Source organism: Nuphar pumila, chromosome 3 (assembly GCF_984573655.1).
Source record: "Nuphar pumila chromosome 3, dmNupPumi1.hap1.1, whole genome shotgun sequence".
Classification (NCBI taxonomy): Eukaryota; Viridiplantae; Streptophyta; class Magnoliopsida; order Nymphaeales; family Nymphaeaceae; genus Nuphar; species Nuphar pumila.
This window is the reverse complement of record NC_143251.1, coordinates 104,052,569-104,065,428: the sequence shown is the minus strand read 5'-3', so window position 1 is coordinate 104,065,428 and position 12,860 is coordinate 104,052,569.

Sequence of the window (12,860 nt, the reverse complement as noted above, 5' to 3'; positions counted from 1 at the left end):
ACCTCTGTGTTGGTCTTATCTTCCAAGATTGGTTTTAAAACATCATATTCAAAGATCAGACCTTGTATTGATCTTATTATCAGTCTCGAACTGTTATTTTTAGAAATCAGATCTATTGTTGATCTTCTTCTTCAAAAATAGGTTTTTAAACCATTGCCTTCAAAAATTGACCCTCATAATGATCTCTCATGTTTTGATTTGAAGGATCAGATCCTCGCACTGATCATTCTTCTTGCGGTGGATTTTCTTTCCCAAAATGATTTCTCACTTATCTTCTAAATAAACATTTTCCTTTCAAGATCTCATATGCAGGCAGGACTAGAAAAACTCCTTTTTCTCAAATCTTATAAATCTTTAGTTAATTTTGATATCTTTATAAATTTCATTCATTTTATTTATATTTTTATCAAGTTTACATCAATTTTATCAAGTTTTATCGAGTTTTATCAAATTTTCCTAAATTCTATTAAATAATCCAATACCCTCTCAGGTTAAGGGATAAACCTGACCCTCGTTGTCCGAGGTGTTCCCGCTCAGGTTAAGGGATAAACCTGACCCTCGTTGTTCGAGGTGTTCCCATTCAGGATAAGGGATAATCCTGAGACCCCTCGTAGGAGCAATAACGCTACCTATGAGGATTCTTTTGTAAATACACGTTTTGCCAATTTTATTGATTTTCTAGATTTATATCAATTTCCCTTTATTAAAATTTTCTTAAAATCTATTATTTTTCCCATTCAGGATAAGGGATAATCCTGAGACCCCTCGTTGGAGCAATAACGCTACCTATGAGGATTCTTTTTGTATATACAAGTTTCATCAACCACTATTGATTTTCTGAATTTATATCAATTTCTCTTCATTTATTTTCCTTAAATTCTATTCTTTTTTCCATTCGGGATAAGGGATAATCCTGAAACCCCTCACAGGAGCAACAAGGCTGCCTGTGAGAATTCTTTTCAAAAACAAAATTTGCATAAATTCATTCAATTTTCCCCACTTTTTATAAATTTTATTTTTTTTCCCCTGAGGTTAAGGGATAAACCTGACCCTCGTTGTCCGAGGTGTTCCTATTCAGGATAAGGGATAATCCTGAAACCCCTCATAGGAGCCACAAGGCTACCTGTGAGAATTCTTTTCAAAAACAAAATTTTCATAAATTCATTCAATTTTTCTCCACTTTTATAAATTGTATTCTTTCCCCTTTCAGGTTAAGGGATAAACCTGAACCTCGACATTCGAGGTATTCTTTTTCTCACTCAGGATAAGGGATAATCCTGAGATCACTCACAGAAGCAACAATCTTGCTTATGAGAATTCTTTTTACAAAATAAATCAATTTTCTCAAATTTTCTCCATTTTCTCCATTTTTAAATCAAATCCTATCTCCTTCTTCTCAAATATTATTCTTTCTTTTTCCTCGTTCAGAATAAGCAGTTAATCCTGAAAGTTGGACCGCATACAGCTAAATGTGCTGGTCCATCTAGATCATAAATCTTGTCATATACCTTCTAAATTCAAGTCTCAGGTCATCTCTTCATTCCCTTTCAGGTTAAGGGATAAACCTGAATCATTTTTTTCCTAAATTCTCATCAAAATGTCTATTCTATTTCCCCTTTAGGATAAAAGATAATCCTGAAACCCCAGCAATCATTCCTGCTTCAATCTCTAAATATCTTAAAAATGTTGGTCCCCTTCCCGACTCTCAGTTAGAAAACCCAATCCTCGCACAGGGTTACCTCTCAAAATCTTCAAGTCTAAAATCAAGTTCATTCACAAAAACTCAGTCCTCGTACTGGTTGTCTTTCAAAAGTTTTGAACTTAAATCTGGTCATTAAATGAAAAGTCTCAGCTACTTCGTTGGTCGTTAAATGATTAAATAAAAAGTCCCAGCTACTTCGCTGGTCGTTAAATGATTAAATAAAAAGTCCCAGCTACTTCGTTGGTCATTAAATGATTAAATGAAAAGTCCCAGCTACTTCGCTGGTCGTTAAATGATTAAATGAAAAGTCCCAGCTATTTCGCTGGTCGTTAAATGATTAAATGAAAAGTCCCAGCTACTTCGCTGGTAGTTAAATGATTAAATAAAAAGTCCCAGCTACTTCGCTGGTCGTTAAATGATTAAATGAAAAGTCCCAGCTACTTCGCTGGTCGTTAAATGATTAAATGAAAAGTCCCAGCTACTTTTATGGACATTAAATGATTAAATGAAAAGTCCCAGCTACTTCGTTGGTCGTTAAATGATTAAATGAAAAGTCTCAGCTACTTCGCTGGTCGTTAAATGATTAAATGAAATGTCCCAGCTCCTTCGCTGGTCGTTAAATGAAATGTCCCAGCTACTTCGTTGGTCGTTAAATGAAATATCCCAGCTACTTTGTTGGTCGTTAAATGAAATGTCCCAGCTACTTTGCTGGTTATTAAATGAAAGGTTCCAGCTCCTTCGCTGGTCGTTAAATGAAAGGTCCTAGTTCTCACTGGTCGTTAAATCAAAGGCTTCAGTCTTCACTGGTTATTAAATCAAAAGTTCCAGCTCCTTCGTTGGTCGTTAAATGAAATGTCCCAGCTACTTCGCTAGTCATTAAATGAAATGTCTCAGCTACTTCGCTGGTCGTTAAATGAAATGTCCCAGCTACTTCGTTGGTCGTTAAATGAAATGTTCCAGCTACTTTGCTGGTCGTTAAATAAAAGGTCCCAGTTTTCATTGGTCGTTAAATGAAAAGCCCCAGCTACTTCGCTGGTCGTTAAATGAAAGGTCCCAGTTTTTACTGGTCATTAAATGAAGGGTTCCAGCTCCTTCGCTGGTCGTTAAATAAAAGATCCCAGTTTACTAGTCAGAATGTCCAAAATCATAGATTCAGCTCAAGGTCACATCAAGATCTATATTGAATGATTATTTCACACAGAATTCATGAAAACTTTGCCAATTTGCTAAAAATATTTGTTGATTCTAATATTCTTACTACACAAAAGAATTACCTCAGATTACCTCTAGTATCCTTTCCAAAAAGGTGAAACTCTTTGTGAAAAAGGGATAAAATTCAAATCTTTTTCCTGTTGATCAACCAAAAGGATGAAAGAAATATCCTTGGTATGATTAGTGAAAGAAATATTCAATGATGTTGAAACGCTGGAAGCGAATTGATATTGATCATGGCTAGGACGCATGTTTAAGGACGGTTTTCTGGCAATCAGGCAGTGGAAATATCTTGAGCGATAAAAGGAATCCACTCGACCAATGTCTCCTTAATCCAGTTAAGCTGTAATCAAATATCTGCAAAAGGGATCTCTCAATTATCGTCGAGATGAAGACGAATATGCGAGCAGACCCCCGGGGCTAAAGAAGATTTGGATCATCTCCGAGATGAAGGAGTTTGTGAAGGATCCTTCCAAGGAAAGTTCAAATCACCGTCGAGATGAAGGCGAGTGTGATGGACCTACCGACAAACCCTAAAAGATATTTGATTTCTGCTATCATCAAAAGACTCTTTGAGCCTATATCATCAATACCTGAGATAAATGAAGGATCGAAACATCTCTGAGGTGAAGGAGTTTGTGACGTACCCTTCCTCGAAAAAGAGAGAAAAGTCAGGACATCTCCAAAATGAAGGATGATGTAAAAAGCCCAAAAAAGTTCAATGACTCAAAAAGAGTGCAAAAAGATTATCATGAGAAAACACTCAGATATCAAAACTGCCTAAATTGCCAGAAGTCATCTTTTCTCATGCAAAATTCTTTTATCAATGTCTTTTTACTACTTGCTTTTATGAAATTGAGAATATTTTTTCTCTTCTCATATCAAGGAAATAGATAGCTTCCTTGAAGAAAGTCATCAGCGCTAAAATTTTGAATTTGACTCTTAAGACCGAGAGGTTAACCATGTTGAGGAAAATACTCTGGGTAAAAGAGGGAATATCTTTGCACACATTTTCAAGCGTTGAAGTCAACTATAAATTTATCTTATTGGCAAAATTTTCTAGCTATTCCAAGAATGAAATAAATATTCAATATCCATTTCGATGCAGCCTAGCGTTGTTTATATCTTCCAGAAGAGTTGCCCCATTTAGTTAAAGTATCTCTCCTGACCCATCACGATTTCTTCATTCGAGGATTCCGTATGTTTGTTCCCACTCAGGTTAAGGGTCAAAACCTGTACTTTCTGCGAGAGGTCATTAAATTCAAAAGCTATTTCAGTCTCAGCCATGAGACACCCAAGATCACCCCCTTTTCAAAGCTTTAGAGAACTTCACATTTTCCTCCTTTCGCAAACCCCTTTCGGATTTGTTCGTCCAAACTCCGAAGGTCCCATCATGTTTCCTTCGTTCGAGGATTCCATTTGGTTGTCCCCTTCAGGATAAAGGTTAAGCCTGAACCTCGCCCCTCAAGGTATCTTCCTTTTTTAGGTTTTGGTTAAACCTGAATCTCGTTCCAACGAGTTTCCCTTGTTTCGACGAGGTGTTTTCTTCCAGTCCCATCATGGTTCTTCCCATCGAGGAATCCATGCTTTGTATATCCATCCAGGACAGGATCCTACTTGAGCTTCATCTCATGAGGCATTTTCTCAAAAATGTTCCATCAAGGTCTTCATATATTCCTTTCCCCATTCAGGTCATCTTGAGATATCTTCGTCCCATCCAGGTTAAGGGCTAAACCTGAGCCGTTCCAAAAGTTGATCTTGTCTCACCCACGAGACTTGATCAAAATTCTTATCTCTTATCATTTCCGGATCCTCAAAGTCCCATCACGATTTCCTCATTTCTATTATTCAGTCATATCATTTTCGAGGATTTCGTCTCCCCCAAGCCATTCAGAATAAGATTTTAAGCCTGAAAATCATGTCTTTTCAAAATAATTCTTCCACACCTAGTTCAGATCTGCTGACTGGGACATTTTCAAAATTTAGAGTGTTATCTTTCCCACTAAGCTCGGCTTTTTGCTGGCTTAGTAGCAAAGAGGGGCATCTGTGAACACCCCAAAATTTTTAAAATCTTTTAAATATTCCCTTTTTGCCCCTGATTTCATTTTCTGAGCCATTGAGTCACTTTTAAATCTAAATTCCAAATTATTTCTCAAGTTTTACTGAAATTAAATTCATTTTATATGTCTGACTTGATTTCGGATCCAGATCCATTGTTTGGATCCAAATCTGAGTCTCGTTGCCCAACTTTTAAATTAAAATTACAGAAAATATCAAAAATAGTTTTAAATAACTCAGACAGTCCATCTGACCGCCGTATGGATCCATTACATTGTATTTCTCGATTCGAGTTTCAAAAACTTGAACATTTTTTCAAAACTTTGGTCGAAACCCATTCTTTTGAAGAATTTTCCCCAAAATGGTTTGAAATTCTCGGAAAAACACTTTAGTAAATATTTCTCAGAAAAATACAAAAAATTAGTGTTTAATCTTTGTTTTCTCGTAAAATCTTAAATTTGTATTCCAAAAATACAAAAAAATGAAAAAATAACACAAAAATAAAAAAAAATAGAAAAATATAAGGAAAGCAAATGGTTTTAAAGCTTGAAAGAGTTGAACTTTGCTAAAAACCTCATTTTAAAACCACTTTTTAAAAAAAATTCTTAAAAGGAGATCCCTCTTTGGAAATTAAGGAAAGATGCAACGACCATTTCCCGCGCATCCTCCCTCTCGCTTTCTACCCTTCGATCTTCAATGAATCCCTGGGTTCTCCTCCATCCATCTGCAACCAAATCCCTCTCTGGAAACCTCCTTTTGCTCTTTAAAAGGGGAGCACGCAGAAGGGAGAGGGGATTCGTCTTCACCCCTTGACTATCCATCATCCGTCTTCTGCCTCACCACGTTCATCTTCATTTTTTTTTCTCCTCCTGGTCTTCTTATTTTTTACGGGACACATCTTCTTCACCTTCCCTTTTCCCTTCTTCGTTGATCATCTTTGTCTCCAATCGGCTCCAGCCTTCTCTCGCTTCAATCTTGCAAAACCATGGTAAGTATTCCCCTTCTCCCCTTTATTTTGATTTTTCTGATTTTCCTGGGTTCATTCCCTTTAAGCACCTTCAGTAGCATCGAATTACCAATGGTAATGTCAGTCTACATCCATGCAACATCAACGGAATTTTCGATTCCCATATCCCTTTTTTTTTCTTTTTCTAAAAATTTCATTATGATTAGATAATTTGAATATTAATTTGTTTGATACCTCCTCTTTGTTTTATATTATGTTTTCCCTTTCTGTAGATTTTCCATTTATCTCTAAGGTTGATATTGGATTGTACATGTGGCACTTGATCTTCCAATTCCAGCAGTATTTGATAGTATTTCTGCCCATTCGGTTAAATGAATCCCTCACTTGCGTTTCATCTTGATGTGTGACGATTTACGAAATCCCAAAGGCTGTACTGAGGGGAATGAGATGAACGTTTATCTTCAATTACCTATGGTTTAGTTCTTCTTGATATGGTCATGGATTCTCGGCTAATAGGGTCACGAGAATAAGCTTACCTGCGTTTTGAGGTTTGAAAATGGTTAAAGGGGTTAAGTGTATAAGAAGGCATAGAAGGAGAATGGTTTGGCTAACTATGTTCTCTGTGATCTGAACGAAACACCACAGACGGCATCTCCCTGTCCAGATAAATGGTTGCTACGAGACATATCTTCTGGTAAGTGGTTCTGTATTTCCTTGATTGCATATAATCATGTTTCCTTCAATGGCATCAGATCATATGAATCTAGTGTTCCTTGTTTCAAATCGTTATATCTTGGTTTTAAATACCTTCATCCGTAGGTTTCGATCCCCATCATATTGAAGGTTTTGCATACAACAGCTATATATTGTATTTTTTTTCTCTTCTTTTTTTCTTTTTTTTTCTCCCTCTTTCAGTACTACGATCCCCAATTTCACCTTCAGGATATTGTTCCTTGGGATCCATTCACTCAGCTATGTTCCATTCGGTCATATCCCAATTAGCCTAATTTAAATTACAAATTTGTGGATCTGGCTAATTATTAAGCCTTATTGAGTTCTAGTGAGCTACAACTTCTGGATTCTCCAAAATAGCAGCACAAGTTGGAGAAGTCCTCCAGCCTTGGATGCGTTCATCAATTTCCAGGTCAAATATGAAAGATGGGAGGTGTCAATCCAAATCTGGGTGGAGACTTAGTAAGTGTCCTCATAAAAGATAGCAGTAAACTCACAGGTACGGGAGTGGGGGATGAATGACAGGGGAATTTTCTCATACCTCCAGTCCTGATCGAGTTTTGAGATTCTGCAAAAACTTTTTGTCATGCTCATTAAATCATGGAGGATGGTTAAAAAAAAAATAAATCATGGAGGATGTCACAATCCAGTCTTGACCCTTAAAAGACCAATACCTATGCATGTCTCTCGTTTTTGCAAGATTCATAAGCAACAACACCGTCTGTATCTGCAATCCACCTGTATAATTTGTGTTGTCTTTATATTTTCCATGTAGCATTCGTAATCTCTATTTATTTTTTTCATTTATTTTTTTTCATTTTATATAGTTTATAAAAAGGTGTTCAATAACTGAAAACATTAGGGGATAATTTCAAAATCTATCAAGATGTTCAGAAAATGCAAACCATCTGACGTTGGTTATGATGAAAATATCTAGATTTCAAATATGCAGGTTAAAAAAAAAAGAAACTGTAGGATTTAAATAAATTTATTTTTAGAGAGAATTGGAATCTTAAAACATGTATCTGTATGTACTATTGTATGATTGCTTTATTTTGTGGACATCTATATTATTTATTGCCATCATTGTGTATCCCTACTCTGTACACCATTTTTTTTTTACATAGGTCTGTGAAACCTCTTTTTCTTTGTACCATTATATTATAGATGGCATATCTGTATGCTTTCGTCTCATGCATAAAACTAAGACATGGATCTCTGTGGAACAATATCATTTGACCTGTATCCTTCACCACATCTTCCATTCCTGTTTCAACATATCCCCTGCTGTAATACCACCTGTAGTGTTACCCTAGAATTAAAAAAAAAAAAAAACTGCCAAGTCTAGCAGGAAGTTTGGTCCATGTGACATGCAAGGAGCCTATTTGCGTTGCCACTCCAAATCAATTGGAGAATTGTCCTCAAATTGAAAAGATGTCAAAGGTTTCAAGTAATGCTCTTGATTAAATCACAACGAGTGATGATCTTGATTTAGGGTATGCTTTTTATCATGCAAGCTGCAGCTAACGAGGTTTTTTCAGAGAATTCTAAAGGATTTTAGTGAACTGCCATCTATGAGAAGGAAGCAAAGGGGAGGGGCTCTGTACTGCCTTCTAAGAGGCCAATACCTATTAAGTAAGAGATTTTAACCATGTCGCCAAAGGCCCCTCATCCAAAAACCTGATTGTTTGTCTGCTGAATAACAATGAGTACATGAGGATGTCACTCGGTTCCTGTGGCAAAACCAGACAAACCAAAAGCTCAAATGCTATGGCTGCTGCTCAATCAATTCCTTCTGTTGGTTTTGTTGATTTTAGAGTGTCTCGTGTTTATGTTTCTGACTCAATGCAGGTTAATTCAAATGTGTTTTACTTAAGCATATCATCAGTTACAGGAATTGATTCTGCTGTGAGGCCCTTGGATCAAACCCCAGAGGAATGGAATTCAGACTATAAGACTGAAGTGGCTGCATAAAAAATGATGGTTTGAAGACAAAGCAGCTTTGTTCAGAGTAGCTTTCTAGCTGATGAAAGGTTCAAAATTAGATAATTCAATAGTGATCAGTGACAAAATGAGCTCTTTATATTTCATATTTACAGCCGCAACAGGATGCTAGCTCTTCGCACAAACCTTAAGCCCATGATTGACATCCGGCATGCAACAACCCTACTGTCAACTATAATATATTCTTCCATTTAGCCTATCCTTTCCATCGCTTACCGACAGCCCCACTCTCCATCTCCCACAATTCACACACCCACAATATGTGCATTCTCCTATAGCTGCAACTGTTATTTCCACTCCATTATCACTACTGGAACACTCTTGCAACACCCATTTACCTGCTGCAATGGTGCACTGTGATCATCGCAAAATTTTTCCTCTTTCGTTGTTTCTCTCTCTTCTTTCTCTTTTTCTTTTCTAACCCCTATTTTCCTCCTTTTTGAAGGGAAAAGAATACAAGAAAGAAAAGAAAGAGAGAAGATGAACTATTTTGCGTGGTCTCACTTGACCTTGATTTGAAAAATATTTAGAAATTTAACTCGCCTCCATTTTGAAATATATTGCGGGAAAAATGGAGAGACGGGATTCGCTCGTCGGTACGAGGTTCGACCGTTCCTGGCGCCTTTACCAGGGGTAATCGAACCAAGAATCGAATCTATGCCTTTTGCTTTGCCTAAATATAATCTAAGAATTTATTCTAACTCTAAATGCACAAAGAATCATGCTTGTGCAATGCAAGAATGTATGCTCCTTTTGAAAGATGTTTTTTTAAAAAAAAAATTCCAAGTTATTCTGAGATGAATTCGATAAGGGAGTGAAGAAATGTTTGAATCTAACTTAGAACTTGAGATAGATCAGAGAAGTTCTAAGTCTTTGAAGTAAATCAGAGTTTGGAAGAGTAAGTCTTGACTTAGAGAAAGAATGATTTACAGTTTTTGAAATAAAAAGATGATGAAATTTCAAAGTTGGAGATAGACTCTGAATCTTGAACTTTTTGAATTTAGGAAAGGAAATGAATGCTTGAGATGGAATTGAATTTAGATTTTGAAGTTTGAAATTAGAATGAACTGAGAAAATCAAATGGTATTTAAGAATAGAAATGGATTTAAGAGATTCAGATTAGATCCAAAAATAGAATTGAAATCTAGAATTTGGAGTTGGATTCCGGATACTAAACAGAATGGGATCCGAGATTTGGAATCCAAGATAGGCTTGGGTTCTGGATCCTAAAATAGAGTGGATCTGAAGTCTGAGATCCGAATATAGAATTGGATTCTGGATCCTAGAATGGATTTTGGATCTGTAATCTGAGATCCAAGGTGGAGTTGGACTCTGGATCCTAAGATGAATTTGGATCTGAAGTCTGAGCTCCGATGTAGAGTTGGACTCTGGATCCTAAGATGGATTTGGATCTGAAGTCTGAGATCCAGTGTAGAGTGTTGAATCCTGGATCCTAAAACGGATTTGGAATTGTTGAATTAAGAACTTCCAAATTTTGAATCAAACTTGGAAAATGAAATTCAAAAATTTGAATCTTGAACATACAAATGAATTTCAAAGTCAAATTAGACCTTGAATTTTTGAAGTTTTGAATTTGAAATTTAGAAGATGAAGGGAATCTCAAAGTTAAATTGAACTTTGGATTTGATTTAGAGTATTTGAATATAAATGAATTTGGAATTTCAAAGTCAAATTGAACTTTGAAATCCGATATTGAAATTTGCATATAAAATGAATTTGAAATCTCAAAGTTAGATTGAACTTTGAGATTTAAAAATGAAATAAAATTTTGAAAATTGAAAGAATGAATTGGTTTTGATAAGGATTGAAGATAGATTTGAAGAAAGTATTTGCATTACTTGGAGTTTTTGAAGAGGAAATTTCGGAAATATGATGCAATTCTATCCTAAATGATGAATGAGTTTAAATTTTCGAAATTGGATTTTGAAAAGCTATTTCATTCTTTAAATGAATTAAAACAAGATTGAAGATATAATACATCCTTGACTATGGTCATTGAATGTATTATATAATAATCTATATTTAAATTCAAGAGAAGAATAAAATACATTTGGTGCTTTTATAGAATTTAAAATGAAATTAACTCTCAATATACCCTGACTATGGCCATTGTTATATATTTTGAGTCAATTTTAAGTTAAATTCTAATAAAAGGAGAAAATATTTAAGGAAATATGATGAATTTTGAAAATGGATCCAGTGTGGATCCAGTGTTATTTCGTAAAAGGTAAAAATACTAAGTTTTGTCCACACCCTGACTATGGCCATTGATGTGGGTCATCAACTTAGGATTAATTTATCTCTTACGAAATGATGCACGTGCCATTCGTGTTTCACCATTTGTGAGATTTTTGGAAAATAAAGATAAAAACATGAAAATAAGCAATTCATGGTATTTACAATGCTCATTCATTTTATCTAAGACAGGAAATGTAAATTCTCATTTAAGCCTAACTATTACAATATACAACATTTAAATTTATAACTCTAAATAATGATGTTTCCTACGTATTCCCTGCGAAAAAAACTTGATCAATATGCAAAGAGAAAGAGGAAAAGAAGAAAGAAAGGAAGAGAGTGATATATATCTATATACACATATATATATGCATATATACGTATGAATACTTATATACATATAGGTATATAGACATGAATGCATATATATATATATATATATATATATATATATATATATATATATATATATATATATATGGAATGGTGTGCTAAAAAAAAATGTGTAGGCTGGCATACTATGGTGAGAGGACACTTGCTAGTACTGGACAGCAAGCACTAGTGTGAGATTGTAGCCATTGATTATATGTGCTGCTGTAAGAACCACCACCGGGGGGAATATGCTAAGTATGACTGCTATATTAATGGAATTTAGACAGAAGTCCAGGAGCACCCTTTTTTATTTGCATATTGATTATTCACTTCCTAAAAAAAAAACATATCTATTGTAGGACTTACAGACTGAAGTGGGCCTCTTGACATAATTTCCTTGAGCTGACACACATTATACAACATCATTGAGAGATCACTCTGTGGCAGTGCACTCTATTGACCAACAACTTTAAATAACTAGTGCAGTTTTACAGGGTATGAACAAATTGACTTGAATTTTCTGTGTAGGAAAAGCTTGCATTTGGAAGAAGAAGCTGGTCATTCATACCATTATTGTCCCAGCAATTTTTTTTTATCAGTGGTCTATATGAAAGTCCCTCTAAGAATCCTCACTCTGCCTAAAGTTAGAACCAGATTTCTCTTATTGGTTTGGATCAAACCGACTTAGCTAAGCAAATTCAGCTGCCTCTACACCTACAGCTTGTCTATTCACATTGAAATTTCATCGACATCGTGACCGGTTTGGGATGTCATGAATGTGTCATGGACAGTGATATTAAAGGAGGCTGGTGCTGTATAAGTGCTGAGACGTTATGGGATATGTTCAAAATGAATAGGATGTAGGTAGCATGATGACAGCTGTGCACAATGAGGACTTTATCAAGTTTAAGCACAGCTAAAGGTGCATTGTTACTGCTACTAGTGCTGAAATGAAATTCACAACAAACATCGTGATAGCCTGGGAAGGTTACAACAGCTATGTGGTGAGTTCACAGAAGTGAGAATTGTGATTCCAATAAGTGTTATGAGCCACCTAGTGAACCATATATATATATATATATATATATATATATATATATATATATATATATATATATATATATATATATATAAAAGAAAAGAAAAGAAAAGAAAACTTTGCTAAACAGGAAGGAAATGAATGATTTCTTTTTGGTAGCATGCGAATGAACAAACAATCTCACCAAATTCAGCAGATTCTGGTTTTAAAACAAAAGCAATTTCAATTTTTAACAACATACCTGGTAATGCCACCTCCACCCTATGAATATCAGGTCGCAATTGAGTGTTGGCTGATGAATGTGCAGGCTGTCGATAGATTAATTTCCAGCAGTTGAATCCCTTGGTAACTGTCCATTACTGCAGCCGTCTACCCTTATCTAACAGCAACATCCTCGGGGCAGCGGTTTTGATGGCACACGATCTCAGTTATTTCCCTCTGTCTTTAGGATGCCCTTTCTCTCCCCTTAGCAATGGATGTTGGGGGTGTTATGGTTGTCGAAACAGCAACGATGG